This window comes from Rhinoraja longicauda, chromosome 7 (assembly GCF_053455715.1).
Source record: "Rhinoraja longicauda isolate Sanriku21f chromosome 7, sRhiLon1.1, whole genome shotgun sequence".
NCBI lineage: Eukaryota > Metazoa > Chordata > Chondrichthyes > Rajiformes > Arhynchobatidae > Rhinoraja > Rhinoraja longicauda.
The window spans coordinates 43,880,631-43,899,615 of NC_135959.1; the positions used below are offsets into that span (position 1 = coordinate 43,880,631).

At 42.6% G+C, this 18,985-nt stretch overlaps 1 protein-coding gene across 3 annotated transcripts in view; it reads right to left on the minus strand.

Moving 5' to 3' along the window:
• The window catches only part of wasf3b (WASP family member 3b), a 66,874-nt gene extending 53,000 nt beyond the window's left edge, over window positions 1–13,874 (minus strand). For 2 of the 3 annotated variants that reach the window (XM_078402407.1, XM_078402405.1), the window contains exon 1: window positions 13,761–13,864. The gene's annotated coding sequence lies outside the window, so the exon portion shown is untranslated. Of the gene's footprint in view, window positions 1–13,760 lie in introns of all 3 variants that reach the window. The other variant, XM_078402408.1, reaches the window with a different exon arrangement.
• Window positions 13,875–18,985: the final 5,111 nt, after the last annotated feature.

Here is an 18,985-nt window from a genome sequence, read left to right on the forward strand (position 1 = left end):
CAAAGAGTAAGAGTGGACCCTTTGAGCCCCTTCCACCATAATGTATGGCTGATTCTCAAACTCAGCTCTAACTTTCTGAACAACTGTCTTTGTCTATGATTTCTTAGAACTGAAAAGTCTCTTATTTTTGAAAAGACTCGATGACTCATCATCTAAAATCCTCTTACCAAGGGAATTCCAAAAATTCACAATCCTCTGAACAACAAAATGTTTCCTTTCCTCAAGCTTATGTGGCCAACATTTATCCCAAGACTAACACACTCCAATCATAAATTGACCAGCATGCGGAAACAGTCTCCTAACTCATCCTCCTTAATCCTCCATAAAATGTTATGTGTCTCACTGATAACATCTCTATTTACCCTAAATCCCTTGCGTTTAAGCCAATGCTATTCAAGTTCACCTGAAGGTTCGAACTTCTCATTCCAGTAATCAGTTTGATGAATCCAGCTACACTATCACCACGGTAAGCACATTGTTCCTTCAGTAAGATGATTAAACTGTACCTAGTCCAAGGATTTTTGGTTTTACTAAAGTCCTGTAAAAGTCATCCTTATACTCGCACTACAACCACATTGCAATAAAGGTGAACGCACCATTTGCCTTCTGCATTGCTTGCAACATCTGCACTTTAACTTTCTGTATTCCGTGTACAGGCACATACAGATTTGTCTATATAGCAGCCTTTATGAGCTTTTTAATATATAAGAAAATGTTTTCTAGTTTCAGCACACCCTATGGGCTGAGATGACCGAGTACAGCAGCAGGATAAGATGACCATTTTAGTCATCATCCCAAGTCCCCCATGGAAAATATTACATTTACTCAAAGACACGGTACGGTACGGCACGGTAGCGCAGCGGTAGAGTTGCTGCTTTACAGCGAATGCAGCGCCGGAGACTCAGGTTCGATCCTGACTACGGGTGCTGCACTGTAAGGAGTTTGTACGTTCTCCCCGTGACCTGCGTGGGTTTTCTCCGAGATCTTCGGTTTCCTCCCACACTCCAAAGACGTACAGGTATGTAGGTTAATTGGCTGGGTAAATGTAAAAATTGTCCCTAGTGGGTGTAGGATAGTGTTAATGTACGGGGATCACTGGGCGGCACGGACTTGGAGGGCCGAAAAGGCCTGTTTCCGGCTGTATATATATGATATGATATGATATGATAATGGGACCTTGCACATTTTTGGAAATGATAACATGCCACCTGGTTCTTCATTCAAAGCCGAGCAGGTCAGAAGTCATGTGGTGATAGTGGTGGGGTAAATGGGAACAAGGGAGTGCATCAAGGAACCTGAAGCTGAGCAATTGTTATGAATGGAGGGTACACCAATCTGTATTTTAGGATCTATTTGTCATCACATGTGCTTCTAACATAAGAGATCACTGTGGCGACACAAGGGTGACTAATGTCAGGAAGAGTTTCACCTCGAGCCTATGTTACATTCTCCGCCCATCAAACCCTTGCCTATCACTTGCAAGGCTATCACTCGCCTATCACTTGCCAGGCTATCACCCACCTATCACTTGCCAGGCTTTGTTTCACCCACTCCCACTTTTTTCAGTTTTCTCTGCCCCTACTCCAATCAGAATGAAGGGTCCTGAATTAAAACTATCACCTGTTCATTCCCTCTACAGATGCTGCCTGGCCCAATGAGTTCCTCCAGTATTTGCTCCAGATTCCAGCACCTGCAGTTTCTAATGTCTCCACCAAGCTTACTTTACCAGGCAGCAATGTGCCCTTATGTGCACTTTGGAAAAAAGGATCATCTGCAGCAAACCATCCAAGAGGTACCACTATAAAATCCTTCAAATTCATAAGCAAACCAACATCAGCATTTCTCTTTCAGGCCAACAATGAGCTGTGAAGGCAGGCCACATGGTGCAAATGCCCAATACTAAGCTTCTGAAATGGGCACTCTCCTCTAAGCCCTTTGTAGCAAAGCCTCTTTGAAAACAATACATCTTTAGTGTCGCTTTTCATCATTAAAATGAAAGCTTTGCAATTTAGTGTTTAGAGAATAAGGTTGAATAATTTAGAACCTAACTCTTCAATCAATACAGAGGAGTATTCTGGCTATATGACCAACAATTGGATATTTTATTTTTAAGAATAGTCAGAGCAATTAAACTCAAGCCAATTGCAGTTTTTTGTATCTCCCTGACATTTAACCTATTTATATATTTTTTCACAGGCATATAGTGTATAAAAGTAATTTTACTTGGGATAGATTGTGCTGGTAATCATTTTCAAGTGAAGCCATTTGCAACAGGAAACTGATCTAAGCATCTGTGTTTACAATTTATCTCAGCATAACTGACATTATGACACAGTAATGATTGGTAACAAACAATTTCTAGACAACAATTATTTAAAATCTACCTTCTCTCGACTTTCTTGCAACATATGTCAGTAGCACAACGCGCACACCAATCACATTTGATAAGAGTTTAGGAACCAACGTATATCTTACTGATCCAATAACAAGGGAGCCACCAGATGAAATAGTCAGACAAAGTGAAATTTCTTGGAAAACCAGTACTCAATTGAAGAGTTAGCAATATATTCGCAAGTCTATTGAGCTCAATTTAATGAATTTTATGTGCTGAATTTCAGCTAGTTAAATATTTAACCTTTCACACTCTACAGTTTAAACAATTTTAAAGACAATAATTTCTCCCAAAAGGCTATTCTGGTTATTCGGTACTTATGCCCAGAATAAAAGGATATAAATGAAAATAAGGTCCAAAAATCTAGTGTTGCTTATGTTTGATTTCTGATAGTACTCCCCAATTGAGAATCTCCCCAATTGAGTTCTGATAGTACTCCCCAATTGAGAATCAGTCATCCACACTGATTCTATATTTTTCTATTGCCACAACCAAATTCTGCTCCATTAATTGTCCTCAATTAATTAAGAAGACATTTCTGTCATGGACCTCATCCAGTGTCATAGTGAGACTCACTGCAAATTGGAGGATCAGCACCTCATATTTCGCTTGGGCAGCTGACAGCCCAGCGGTATGAACATTGACTTCTCTAACTTTAGATAGCTCATCTGTCCCTCTCTTTCCCTCCCCCTTCCCAGTTCTCCCACTGTCTTCCTGTCTCCACCTATATCCTTTCTTTGTCCCGCTGCCCCTGACATCAGTCTGAATAGACAATAGACAATAGACAATAGGTGCAGGAGTAGGCCATTCAGCCCTTCGAGCCAGCACCGCCATTCAATGCGATCATGGCTGATCACTCAATCAGTACCCCGTTCCTGCCTTCTCCCCATACCCCCTCACTCCGCTATCCTTAAGAGCTCTATCCAGCTCTCTCTTGAAAGCATCCAACGAACTGGCCTCCACTGCATTCTGAGGCAGAGAATTCCACACCTTCACCACCCTCTGACTGAAAAAGTTCTTCCTCATCTCCGTTCTAAATGGCCTACCCCTTATTCTCAAACTGTGGCCCCTTGTTCTGGACTCCCCTAACATTGGGAACATGTTATCTGCCTCTAATGTGTCCAATCCCCTAATTATCTTATATGTTATAAGAAGGGTCTCGACCCAAAACGTCATCCATTCCTTCTCTCCAGAGATGCTGCCTGACCCGCTGAGTTACTCCAGCATTTTGTGATACCTTCGAAGAAGACATAGCAATGAATATTGAATGGATTGTCTTTTTTCAAAGAAGAATGATTTCTGATTTTAAGCAGTTCTTGCTACACTTTGTTAACTTTACAAAGGGTAAAGTTAGGGGAAACAGGAAAAAACAGGGTGGAGTTAGGTGGCAAAATGAAGGAGTTACAGGCTGGAAGAGGGGAACCAGAGATTGTGTAAAATTTCCACGTTAATTTTTGTCCATATTGAAAATAGTTACATTTTAAAACTACTAATTGTCCACCTATGTTTTATTTACAGTTGGAAAAGGGAATTGCTAATTCTTTACAACAGGGACAGTGATTCTAATAAGGAATTAATGAAGGGCAAAATCTAAACTAGTAATATCACAGGTGTATTTGTTTAATTTAGTTATTTTAATTTTAATAATATGAAGACTGAATTTTTTTATACAGTCTACAGATGTCAATTGTTGACAAGAGGCAATGCTAATTGCATACGCCTGTAGGTCATTTTAATTTCTAAGATAAATTAAAAGGAGAAAAAGGGAAAAGTAAACAGGCAGATACTCATAATCTGACTTGTTTCCTCAAAATTAATGATTTAAGCAATCAAAGTCTCTGAGTAAAATAGATAGAATGAGGTGATCGTAGGCTTAAAGCCCTTTAGGTATTTGACGAGGAATTGAATCAGGGTAAATTGGTGATAAAAGTGAATGGAGAGTTAAAGGGAAATAACCAACAGCTGAGCAGACGTTGGTGATGTTGCTTGTTCAATTGTCATGTTCAGAAAATTGAAAAGTTATAATTAGATGAGATGGAACAGTAGGACAGTAGAGGATTAAAGAATAATGATGGATGCAATATGAATGATAGAGAAAAACAAAACATAAAAGAGTGAACTAATTTCATTGATTCAATAATTTATTTGCATGGGTCACACAATGGCGTCACTTGTTTTGCGGTGATTTGCTCTGTCCTCAACAATATGGTCTAAATCCGATGGATTTTTCCTTTGCTGTACAGCAGAAAGAAAAGGATGGAGACAACAGACACAGCCCTCTCTGACTGTGCAACAAGTGATCATTTAATTATTGTTCATTTCTTTGAGGTCCCAGTGGAATCACCCAAGCTCAGATAATGAGAATCTGCATTCCTGTGAAGCAAGAGCTAAGGTGATATTCAGATGGACTGATAGGTTGCACATTTGTTGAGATTTGTTGTTGCACATGTAGCAGGCGCTGAATAACAGCAGAAACAAATGCCTCTCTTGAAATTCAGCACATTGCTGAACCACTATTCTGCATCCCCATACACCCATCTGACAAACACTACATTACAGAAGGGTTCCAATCCAAAACTTCACTGATTCATGTTCTCCAGGGATGCTGCCTGACCCACCGAGTTACTCCAGCACTTTGTGTCCTTCTTTGTAAACTAGCATCTGCAGTTCCTTGTTTGTACTATAGTAGGAGTGTCTGACATTTTTAATTTATTATTTTTTATGTATGTGAGCATCCCTTCCTGAGCTTTGAACAAAGTTAGAAAACAACTGAATGGTTTACTAGGCCTTTTTTGTAGGGTATTTATGGAATTAACCACATTCTTGGCTGTCTGATGTCACATTTAGCCCATAACAGATAAATACAGTAGATTTGCACCCATGAAGGATATTCATTATTGAAAGAGGATTATGTTGAAAGGAAAGGGATAACTAAGGAATAAATGCTTACACTATTTCCAATTTTCAAAATAGAAGAAATTGTGCGACAAGGAAGAAAACAAGATTTGAGAATAATCTTAGTGGCAGCTTAAATATTAACTGTGCCACTGCTGGACATGCACACGATGATTGCAACAATGAGCATTCCACAGGCAATGAGCTCATCAATAGATGTGCACTTGAACCCCGATGGTTTATCATGCAGGTATCAATGGTGTGCCACAATTTGCAAAAGTGATACACGTATATTAATGTAGGTCTTGCAATTTATTGTGATGAAGTGGTTGCCGTATTTGACTTGTTAGTAGTGTGCGGAAGCTACAAATGTGTGCGCAATACTTGGTATTGGGATTTATAAATATTACATAAGAGTCTTGGTTGATAAAGATTAGATAAGTGGCAGGACTACATTACATGGATCAAATGTGAGGTTAGTTGCAGAACATTGAACAGCAAACCATAGCACAGGAACAGACCCATCAAACCGCAATTGTTGTACCAACCATGATGCCAATTTAAGCTGCATGTCTTCCTGTTCATGGTCTAGATCCCTCCATTCCTCATCTTTTCATAGGTCTGTCTAATGCCTCTTAAACATTGCTATCAGACCTGCTTCCATAACTTCCTCTTGCAACACACGAGGATGAGATTTGATAAGGTAATTGATGGCCAGGCGAGACGTCATGAAAATCCGTATCTCTGCAATTAGATCTTTGGTGCTTCACCTCTAATATTAAGCTTGAGTGCAATCTCTTTTCATTGCTTCTGACTGCTTGTCTGGCTTCCAGGACCTCTGGCTTTCTCTTTAACTTGTCCACTAGAGCTGCAGTAGGAAAATAAGGGTGTCCACTCTTGCTAAAGATCTGCCAAAGCTTCTACCAGTATTGTTAAGTCTCTGCGGTGACTTGTACTGGTGATGGCAGACAACAACCACCACTTCTTTAAGTTAATTAGTTTGATTTAAATTTTCCCGTATTCTTAATAGAATGTTAACTTTGGTCCCACAATTAATAGTACCAGTCTTCATACATTCATCCAGTAATTTATCACCAAGCTGCTGTACCCTATTCAGACAGAAAGTGAGACCAAAGGGTAGACAATCACAATTTAATGAGTATAACAGGTATAACAGGTATAACAGAGCTTTATTTGTCGTTCGGTACCGAAGTACCGAACGAAACTACATAGCAGTCATAGAAAAAAAAAAAGAACACAAGACACATAACCCCAACACAAACGTCCATCACAGTGACTCCAAACACCCCCTCACTGTGATGGAGGCAACAAAACTTCCACTCTCCTCCCCACGCCCACGGACAGACAGCTCGTCCCCGACCGACCCGCACAGTCCCCGCACCGGGCGCTGAAACGTCCCGCGGCCGAACCGGGCGATGAAAGGCCCGCAACCAAGCCTTGCGCAGCTAAGTCCCGTGGTCGAGCCGCACCGGGCGATGTCAAGTCCGCAGTTGAGCCGCACCAGCGATGAAAAGCCCCGCAGCCGAGCTGCACCGGGCGATGTTAAGCCCCGCAGCCGAGCTGCACCGGGCACTGTTAAGCCCCGCAGCCGAGCTGCACCGGGCGATGTTAAGCCCCGCAGCCGAGCTGCACCGGGCACTGTTAAGCCCCGCAGCCGAGCTGCACCGGGCGATGTCAAGCCCCGCAGCCGAGCTGCACCGGGCACTGTTAAGTCCAGCGGCCAAGCCGCACCGGGATGTAAAGTCCAGCGGCCAAGCCGCACCGGGATGTAAAGTCCAGCGGCCGAGCCGCAGCGGGCGATGTTAGGCCCCGCAGCCGAGCCGCACCCCGCGCTGTGAGGAAGAGAAAAATCCCCCCCCCCCCCCACCCCCACCACCACCCCCTCCCACACATACACAACCAAAATAAAATATATAAAAACCATCCCAACACCGACACACAACAAAAAAAAGACAGACAGACTGCTAGTCAGCCGCTGCCGTTAGAATGAGTAAGAAAAATGAGGGAAAAAATATTAAACCTGGTCAAGAATCCTGTTCCTCATCTCAGTACTTTATACACCACAGATTACATAAACCTATATGCAAGCTTGAAAAATCATTGTGGAAACCAAATTGACCCCATGCCTCAAGTTAAAATCAGCAAACACCGCAAAACTGTAATTCTGTTACTCAATAGTTAAAATTGTTTAAAAAAAAGTTTTTTTGCTCATTGTGCAGATCAATGCACTAAATTCTTTGGGCAAATTTAGTGTCAAAGGGCATTCAATGCTTTCATTTATTCCAACTGATTAACAAACTGTTGCTGTGCTACATAATTGGGAGCTTATGTAGGACAACTGAAAAGACCAGATCTGGAATTAGATGTAAAAAGCCTTTGAGACAAACCCAAATTCAATCCATTTAATGTACAATGTAGATTACAATATCTGAAATAGAAAGAAAAATCTCCAATCTCCATGGGCATACTTCTAGGAAGGAATGCTCTGAGCATTCAGACTCTTCAACCACCATGTACATTAAATGAGAAAGAAAGATATTCTATCTGGCAAAGATAGATGATGTTTCAGGGTTAAAGGAGCATAGGTTTTTGGAAAGATATCCCTGAATTTTATCTATTTATAAGCAGTTTTTCTTCTATTCCAAAAATGGTATCCTGTACCATTAGTTATTTACGGCCTTTTCAATTTATTATTGATTAGGAATACAGTAGAACCATAAAGTCTGAAGTTTAGAATGATCACATCAAAGGCAGAATTGCAGTTGAAGAGGTCTTTGAGGTGTTCCTTCCAGTGTGCACTGTCTGCCTCTCCATCCTTGATATGTTCACCGCTGTTCTTCACTTAGGGTAGGGGCCAGAATGTTTGCATTATGGAGAGCCTGGTCATCACTGAAGAATCCTCACATGCTATGACTTTCATTTTTCACACACCATATGATTAGCAGACGAACATTTGTGTCCTCTGTCAGGTAAACATCTCATGAAATGAGATCCCAATTACATTTAGATGGCTGTACCCTGTGGTCCATATAGTTCATGTGCCCACCACCCAATCCCCAAGATAGACACAAAAAGCTGGAGTAACTCAGCGGGACAGGCAGCATCACTGGAGAGAAGGAATGGGGGACGTTTTGGGTCGAGCCCTTCTTCAGACCCCAAATCCTAATCCCCAAAGCAGACACTTTGTTTTGTGCTCTCAGGTGGGAAGAAAATTACCAGGTAGACAGAGAAAAAGGTTCAAAGCCTCCTTGGAAAAATGCAACATCCCTATTGAACCATAGAAATCCTGGCATTGAAGTGGCTCACAATGATGTAGGAACATTGAGGGTAACAACGGGGACCCCAGAGCCCATGCATCATACGTACATACAGTGCATTCAGAAAGTATTCAGACTGTCACTTTTTCCACATTTTGTTACGTTGCAGCCTTATTTAAAAATTGATCAAATTACTTTTTTTTATCATCAATCTACACACAATACCCCAGAATGAAGAAGTGAAAACAGGTGTTTAGAAATTTTTGCAAAGTAATTAAAAAGAAATAACTGAAATAGCACATTTACAAATCAGACCCTTTGCTATGACACTCAAAATTGAGCTTAGGTTCATCCTATTTCCATAATTCCCATTGATTATCCTTGAGATGTTTCTACAACTTGATTGGAGTCCACCAGTGATAAATTAAATTGATTGGACATGATTTGGAAAGGCACACACCGGTCTATATAAGGTCCCACAGTTGACAGTGCATGTCAGAGCAAAAACCAAGCCATGAAGACGAAGGAATTGTCCGTAGACCTCCGAGACAGGATTGTGTCGAGACACAGATCTGGGGAAGGGTATAATGCAATTTCTGCAGCACTGCAGGTCCCGAAGAGCATAGTGGCCTCCGTCATTCTTAAATGGAAGAACTTCATAGAGCTGGCCGCCTGGCCAAACTGACCAATCGGGGGAGAAGGGCCTTGGTCAGGGAGGTGACCAAGAACCCGATGGTCACTCTGACAGAGCTCCAGGGTTCCTCTGTGAAGATGGGAGAACCTTCCAGAAGGACAAATATATCTGCAGCACTTCACCAATCAGGCCTTTATGGTAGTGGCCAGACGGAAGCCACTCAGTAAAAGGCACATGAGAGATAAATCTACTTGACCATCCTCATCAACATACTGTAAATGCATCTGTCAATGCCAGTGTTGCTAGGACTGATCACCGCACTGTCCTCATGTAGGCAAATTCCTGCCTTCACACCAGGGAAAATGGCCATCACTTTGTATCACACCAACATTGTTCTAAAAGCGGCAGGAACACTGTGAGACAACGGCAATAGCAGTTTTGTATCTCACCATTAACCATAATCTCATGAACTAACATCCCCTTCACTCTGCAATAACAACCAAACAAGGGGAACCGATTTGGTTCAACAAAAGGAAGGTAGACACAAAATGCTGGAGTAACTCAGCGGGATAGGCAGCATCTCTGTGGAGAAGGAATGGGTGACGTTTCGGGTCGAGACCCTTCTTCAGACTGATGTAAGGGGAATGGGCGGGACATCGATAGAAGGTAGTCGGAGACAGTAAGACTGGTGGGAGAACTGGGAAGAGGGAGGGATGCAGAGAGTGGGAAAGCAAGGGCTATTTGAAGTTAGAGAAGCCAATGTTCATACTGCTGGGGTGCAAGCTACCCCAGCGAAATATGAGGTGCTGTTCCTCCAATTTGCGCTGGGCCTCACTCTGACAATGGAGGGGGCCCAGGACAGAAAGGTCAGATTGGGAATAGGAGGTGGAGTTAAAATGCTGAGCAACCGGGAGATCAGGGAGGTTAAGGCGGACTGAGCGGAAGAGTTTAGCGAAACGATCGCCGAGCTGGGTTTGGGCTCGCCGATGTACCGAAGTTGATACCTAGAACAGCGGATACAGTAGATGAGGTTGGAGGAGGTGCAAGTGAACCTCTGCCTCAGCGAGAGGTTCCAAACTTGGAGTCGAGGGGGGAGGTAAAGGGACAGGTGTTGCATCTCCGGCGGTTGTAAGGGAAACTACCTGGGGAAAGGGTGGTTTGGGTGGGAAGGGATGAGTTGACCAGAGAGTTGCGGAGAGAATGGCCTCTGCTGAAAGCAGAAAGGGGTGGAGATGGGAAGATGTGGCCAGTTGTGGGATCCCTTTGGAGGTGGCTAAAGTGCTGGAAGATTATATGTTGTATGCAACATATTGCGAATGGGGAGAGGGGGAGCAAGAGATGAGCTGCAGGGTATTGAGGAGACCCTAATGAGAGCCTCATCTATAATGGAAGAGGGGAACCCCCATTTCCTAAAGAATGAGGACATCTCCGATGATCTAGTACGGAAAACCTCATCCTGGGCGCAGATGCGGCGGAGATGGAGGAATTGGGAGGAGGGGATAGAGTGGAAAGAAATGTAGTCTAGATAGCTACGGTAGGTTTGAATGAATGAATGAATACGTTTATTGGCCAAGTACAAGGAAGTTTGCAGTAGATGTCGGTCAATAGTCTGTTTCCTGTGTGGAGACGGTAAGATCCAAGAATGGTAAGGAGATGGCAGAGATAGTCTAAGCGAATTTGAGTGCAAAATGTGAATTAGTCGTGAAGATGATGAAGTCAGTGAGTTCTGCATGGGTGCAGGAGGCAGCACTGATCCAGTCGTCAATGTAGTGGAGGGGATGATGGTGTAGAATGACTGGACATCCAGGGTAAAGGTGAGGGAGTGGGGGCCTGGAAAACAGAAGTCGTTGAAGAGATGAAGAGCGTGTGAGGTGTCTTGGACATAGGTAGGGAGGGATTTGACCAGGGAGGATAGGATGGAGTCGAGGTATGTGGAAATTAATTCGGTGGGACATGAACAAGCAGAAACAATGGGTCTGCCAGGACAGTTCAGTTTGTGGATTTCGGGGTGAAGATAAAACCGGGACATGCGGGGCTGGGGAATGATAAGGTTGGATCTCTGCACTCCAAAACCATTTCTGATTGTATTACTTCCGGCACCCTGCCCTCTAAATATGTCTATAAATACAGAATGCCATTGACACGTGCAATACGAGCATACCTAAAAACGAAGGGCATGCTTAACAAAGCTGCAAAACAAGATTACATGCAAGCTAAAAGCCACATCCAGTTGGCAGAAGCAAGAAAATCACAACCAACAGATTAAATCAAAAGACTGCAGATTTATCACAATAGCAAACTATTAAAAAGCTAAAAGTCAGGAGGCAACTCCAGTCCTTAATTTAAATGCAGATGTTCCAAAGACAAGGCTGAGGCACTTGCAAGTACTTTTACCCACAGTGCCAAGCGATTATTTCATTTCATCTTTCTCGTGTTCCCGGCCATCACTGGCCATGAGATGAGATGGCTCTGGAAATTTCCCTGTGTTCAACAATGGCAGATCACCAATGTGAATGCCAAAGAGATAACTGAAGTATCTGCAGCGATCTTCAGCCAAATGTGGCAAGTTGATGATCCATCCAACTTTCCTCCTGGGCAACTCAGTTTGAAAGAGGCCAATTTGAAACAGGCTACTTCTACAGCACCCCCCAAACACCTGACATTTGCCGCTAAAGAAAACTCCGACACCAGACACATGCGAACATTCCCATACATATAGTATAGGAAAATAACTGCAGATGCTGGTACAAATCGATTTATTCACAATATTCACGATTTATTCCCATACATATATACCAGTTGTAACCATTTCAACTCCACTTCCATGCTGACTTTTCTGTCCTGGGCCTCCTCCATTGCCAGAGTGAGGCAACATAAAAACTGGAGGAACAGCGTCTCATATTCCATTTGAGTAGCTTACAACCCAGGTATGAACATTGACTTCTCCAATTGTAGGTAACTACTAAAAACTCCCCCTCTCCATTCTTCCCCCCCCCCCCCTCCCTACCCCAGTGCCTCAATTTCTCCCCTCCATTCCTTTCTCTAGCTTCCTAATTTGCAACTCTTCAATCCTCACACCTTCTGTCTTTTCATTTCTGGCCTTTGTCCAACATCTGTCCATCGACCCCCTTCCCCCAGGCACATGTATCAACCAATTAAGTGCCAAGTTTCCTGCCCTCCTCTCTACCAGCTTTCTTCTCCTCCCCCTCCATGATCAGTCTGAGGAAGGATCTGAAACATCACCCATCCATGTTCTCCAGAGTTACTGCCTGACCTGCTGAGTTACTCCAGCACTTTGTGTCCTTTGTGTAAACCAGTATCTGCATTTAAATGCATCCATCATACATGGATCAGATATCCACCATCACATATCTCCCTACCTACAAAACAATGAGAATATCTGCACCAGAAGGAATATCTACACCAGTCAAGAACGACAATTAATGATGATTGTAAACATCCCTTAAAAATGTGAAGGCAAAAAGTTGTAACTGTCCTTTAGAATTGTAAGTACTCAATATATGTTTTCAAGCAATGGTCCTAAACGGGTTCACAAGGTTTTTAAATTTCTAATGAGTGTTGACAACTCGTATATTATATCTTCTACGATAATGTTCTTCTGCCATTTCAAGACCGGTTCTGACTGGGTCATGCAGAGGTTTAATCAAGAGAATTCATCGCGTCTATCGACAATTACCATATGAAACAGCCTTAAATTACTACGTTTTATAAACTACGTTTTGCTACGTTCTATGGACATTACATTCAACTTTTCAAACGGCGATTTAATTTTGCGTTGGTTTCTCTCCGCTCGTCCGAACAATGTTCTTTTAGTACTGTGATCACTGTGCTAGCAAACATCCAGATTTAATTCCTACTTCAACTTTTCCATTAAAAATCCTACTTCAACTTGCCCAAAACTTTAAATTCCTAAAACTAATCTTTACTTACTTGTATTGTCAGTTAATGAACCGATTCATGATTTTTGAAGCTATTGAATCTAAAACGATATCATTTACAATCGATGCCAAGATATTAAATGCATTGCACAAGTGGGCTGTAGATTAAAGCGGTGAGAGGAGGAGAGGACAAGTCTTGACCCGAAACGTCACCCATTCCTTATCTCCTGAGATGCTGCCTGACCTGCTGAATTACTCCAGCATTTTGTGAATAAATACCTTCGATTTGTACCAGCATCTGCAGTTATTTTCTTACACTACAAGTCTTCCCCTGGTCACCCACCCACCCAGGAGGAGCTGTCCTCTTGACCAGGGATGCAATCCCCTTCCGCCTGCCTCTCCCCACATGCACCCGTATAAACAACGACCGATAACCACAATATAGTATAGTATTTTTTTTAAAGGCTGTCACCGCAGCGGCGGGTTCACAAGGCCATTAGCAAACGGTCTATATACACGTTTTTTCCCCCTGGCATTAGCTTTCAGCTGACTGCCATCTGCTCACAACTCCGATATGATTATTATAAACCGAGCATCCTCCAGCTACACAGCAGTTCGATTGCACTCTTAGCCGTTAACGCTCTCGCTGGCTTCGCACTGACCTGGGTCGGATTAGTTGCACAGCTTTAGTTGGGGGGGGACACGGACACGGAATATTCCTCTGTGCTGCTCGCGCTGCGACCGTTGGGCCACCGGTAACGCGCCGCCGCGCGCCGGCCAACCTAACCTGACCTGACCACGGCCCGCGCCGCTGATTGACGTGCGCCGCCGCCAATCGGGACGCCGGCTCTCGAAGCGGACCCGCCCAGGGACGTCGCTGCCGACCAATAAGAGGAGGGCTGAAGCCGAGGACGGCTATCAGGTTTTTGTGTGTGTGTGGGGCGGAGGAATTGCAGATGCTGGAGACACTAAGTGCTGGAGTAACTAACTCAACGGACAGGCAGGATCTCTGGAGAGAAGGGATGGGTGACGTTTCGGGTCGAAATCCTTCTTCAGACTGAGGACATCACAAGTTCCTTCGCTCCAGAGATGCTGCCTGAGACGCTGAGTTCCATGCATGTCCAGCATGTTGTGTCCACAGGTCCGTGTGCTGGGCGGGTGCCGGGCATGTGCTGCGGTTGTCAGGTGCCAGTTGCCGAAGCGGGCGGGCTCTTTCCATCAAAGTGGTCGCCTGCGAGTCAAATGGATGAACCGCATCAGTGTAATCAATATTAATTTTCGGTTTAGTCCTTTTGTCTTTCAGAAAAAAAATGATTGAAATCTAACTATTTTATGCATTGAAAAATCACAATATCTTCCACAAGTTTTATTTTTTCTCCCCCTTTCACGGCGTTAAGCTGCGCAGTTCTGGGCCTCCCAAATGATGTGGAGGCTTTGATGATGGTGCTGAAGAGATTCACTAGGTTGCTGCCTGGATTTGAGGGTAGATGCAAGGAACTGGTTTGAAGGGTAAGGCGAAGACAGACTTAAATTGTTTCCTCTGGAATGTTGGAGGTTGAGGGGAAACCTGATAGATATTACAGCATGGTGGTGCAACGGGAGAGTTGCTGCCTTACAGAGACCCGGGTTTGATCCTGACTACAGATGCTGTCTCTACAGAGTTTGTACGTTCTCCCTGTGATCGCATGGGTTTTCCCCGGGTGCTCCAGTTTCCTCCCACACTCAAGATGTACAGATTTGTAGGTTAATTGGCTTTGGTAGGTTGAAACACATAGCAAATATGTGCAGGAGTAGGCCATTCGGCATTTTGAGCCAGCACTGCCATTCAATATGATCATACTAAATCAGTAGCTCATTTCTACTTTCCGGTCGGTGTGGACTCTGTGGGCCGAAGTGACTGTTTCCCCACTGTATTTCTAAAGTCTAACATATATAAAATATCTAGGCCAAGTGGACCCGTTGGGCCCAAGCCTCTCCTGCATTGGTGGTGCAGCACCCACTCCTCCCCTGCCCTCCCCCCTCCTTCCTCCTCCCCTGCTCCATCCCTCCCTCCCTAGGAGATAGATTTAAACTTTAAAATGTGAATAACAAAAAATATAACACCGATTTAAATGAAACTTCTTCCATTGGCACCAAAGGGACAACGGTGAGAAAGGTGGGCCTAAAATTGTCGCACTATCGTGTACCGATTTGGCTGTAGTTCAGGAACAAACAAACAAACAAATTAGAGTTTTAGTATATAGATGAGAAGCATAGATAGGGTACAGTCGGGGCCTGTTCCTGTTTTGTACTATGTTAACTACTAACATTTGTTTGCATGCAAAATATGCAACACAATTCATGTCAAAACCTTGGCGATCATGTCAAAGTTTTTGGCGATCACAGAGTTTACTGCCTTAGAAAACTTTAACTTTATTAAAAAAAGCTCCCACAGAAATATATGCGATAAATTAGCATGTTGCAAATTGAACCTCCATTATTTTACTTGCTTAGTGCCATTTTACCATATGATATGGGCGCTTTAAATTTTTTTGAATATTGAAGTTGAACATTTGATCTGGGAAACTGGATCCAACATCCAAGGTGACACTAGTGACTCCCAACACGTCCACCAACAACAATCATTTGCTCTTCCCATTTCTCACCTCCAGTGCAATCAGGAAAACGGATGACTTACTTACACTCCTCTTCTGAGGTAACTGATGAGGCCATTGTAGTTAGACCATAATGATTGATGGGGTGAGCAGGTGGCTAGTGCTGCACTCCTTCCACCAATTACACTGGACTTTTGTGTGTACTGAACAAAGGGATTTAAGGTTTTTGATGCAATCCAAAATACTTTTCTCCTTTTGAGATCATTTCTTGTCTACATGATGCCCCTGAGCAATATTATACTAAAAAGTCTTGTGTTTCTACAAATAAGCTTGTGACATTTAGACCTTCCATTTCTAAAGTACTATCGCTGGATCTAACACTGCCTCAGCTCATCTGCTGGTGAAACTATGCCTATGTCTGTTGACCTAAGTATAACCAACCTTGAGCCAGTCTCTCATTTTTTTGAGGGTATCTGAAATTATTTTGCCAACAAATTGCATTCATTGATGACCATCTATGGCTTTGCTTTAAGAATGAGGATGACTTGCTTCTGGTCCAGTTCTGAGGTGGCCATTGAGGTCAATGTGAGACAGCAAATTCTTCCATTGGTGTTATAGGATGTGCCTGATAAGTCGGACAATAGAGTAGTTGTGAGCTGGAGGCACAACCCTACCCCCCCCCCCCCCCCCCCCCCCCCAAGTACAGTGAGTGGCATAGTTGCACTGCAATTCATGAGGGAAGTATTCAACATTACAGGTATGTAGGTTAATTGGCTGGGTAAATGTAAAAATTGTCCCTAGTGGGTGTAGGATAGTGTTAATGTACGGGGATCGCTGGGCAGCACGGACTTGGAGGGCCGAAAAGGCCTGTTTCCGGCTGTATATATATGATATGATATGATATTAGGAGGAGGTAGCTTAAGGGAGCATTGGTGATAACAGGAAGAGAAACCAAGAGCCCCTTCATCAGTGTCAATTATGAAGGACTTCAAGGAATTCATATGCAGGAGGAGGTGGTGTTGATGCAAATGTGGGGGGAAGGGTGGAGGAGGTGTTGATGTGAATGTGGGGAGGGGGGGATCATTTTCTATAGGATTATCAGAAATGGGTGGTTGATGGTTGGTGCTAGCTCAGTGAATTGGAGGGACACCTGTGTTTTAAATCTCTGTGAATCCATGACTTTCTGTAAGCATTTCTGCTGTGAATAAAGAATGAACATTTTTACTAATGTTAACTGAATACTTTGATAGAGTGCAATTGTGCTGTATGTGTGACTAATGTGACTACATTAAATTAATAATTTAAATGACGGAATATTCTATGCCAAAGATGCACTGCTTATTTACTTCATTGCAAATAGTTTTATACTCTTGATTTAATACTTTTTCATATGCACAATGGTGATAAAAATATACTTGCAATTTTATCACATCTTTGATTGCAGATAATGTTTTTGTTTTTTTTAAGTTTAGTGATGGCATTCAAGATTTTTATGTTTCCTTCCTTCAGCACAACCTTGACTTCAAAATTGTCACATGTCAATTAGTAATGTGGCAAATCTAATCTTTGGTGAATAAAGCAAATAAATGTAGCAGTCTAATCTCTGACTTCAACACAAAGTTTGATGTTTTGTTACAATATATTTTTGCTTTGAAATTGTTTACTCCCTTTAAATGTTCTCCAATTTTTTTCTGTGCTTCAGAATAGTTTTCTTGACATCAATCACCCACATGGTCTAACGGTTAGGGTTCCTGATTTTCACCAGGTGGCCCGGGGTTGACTCCCGGTATGGGAATTGAAAGCTTGGGCAGCATGGTGGCACAGTGGTCAAGTTGCAGCCTTACAACGCTAGAGACCCTGGTTCAATCTTGACTATGGATGCTGTCTGTACAGAGTTTGTACGTTCTCCCTTTGGATTTTCCCCGGGTGCTCCACTTTCTCCTACACTACAGGTTTGTAGGCTAATTGGCTTTGGTTAAAATTGCAAATTGTCCCTAGTATGTAGGATAGTGTTAGTGTACACTGATCACTGGACAGCGCGGACACAATGGGCCAAATGGCCTGTTTCCGCATTGTATCTCAAAAGTAAACCAAAAAAATGATAGTCATAGAATTACACAGCACTGAAACAGTCCCTTCAGCCCAACTTTCCCATGCCGACTAAGCTGCCCCTTCTACACTAGTCCCACCTGCTTGCATTTGGCCCATATCCTTCTAAACATTTTCTGTCCATGTACTTGTCCAAATGTCTTTTATAGCACAAGAAATTCAGCTGAATATAATATTAAATGATAAGTTAGCCATATGGCATAAATATATTTGAATGACAATTCTCTAATGTGGTGGGTTCAGGACTGATTATATAATCCCCAAAATTTGTGCTCATTAATAATTTAATGAAGGGATGAGACACAGGAAGAGTCGTATAGTAGGACCAGATTATTCTCCATTGGGTGAGTGAAAACAAGATTGCAATTTAGCAAAGATCATGTTTTTCCATCTCCCATTTCAAGAATACATTTCTTAACTGCAATGTAAAATATGAAAAAAAGTTATTAATTGTCTAGTTACCTATGACTTGCACACAATGTGTAAAATGTACTCTTTGATGTATTCTAGACCCATCTTTTTTTTATACGGTGGTGTTCTCTCTTTTGCCTGCTTCTTGAAAATGTTAAATTTCTACACGGGTTGATCTAAGTGGGGACATGATTGCCAGATATAAGAAAGGAAAACAATACATTTCACCAAATTGCCTTGCAGCTTGCACCAAAATCTTCACAAATACTTGGGGAAATCACATAGGAAATTCAACTTCACAGCCTCCTTGCTTTATCAAAGCAATGTTTGTTATATCAGCCAAAATAGCTGGCAAAATGTGTAGGAAGGAACTGCAGATGCTGGTTTACACAGATGATAGACACAAAATCTGGAGTAACTCAAGTGGGTCAGGGAGCATCTCTGGAGAAATGGAATAGGTGGTTAAGACCCTTCAGGCAGAGAGAGGGAAATAGCAGGCAATTTGAATTTGGGAAACATCTAAACAATGGATCTACCAACCTTGACTTAATATCCGCATTTGTCACTGTCACCAAGGATTACAATACAGAATGTGATAGTTTGGGAATTTTAATTACCTTTCCATCTCAACCATTTATTTCTGCCTTCTTCATCATACTTATAGGCTTAATAATTTGTATTTCAGCTGATCCATAGGAAGAAGGGTAGACAACCTTTTTTTAAAATAGATTAACTTCAATATTCCTTTCCAATAATTTGCTTGAATCTGATCC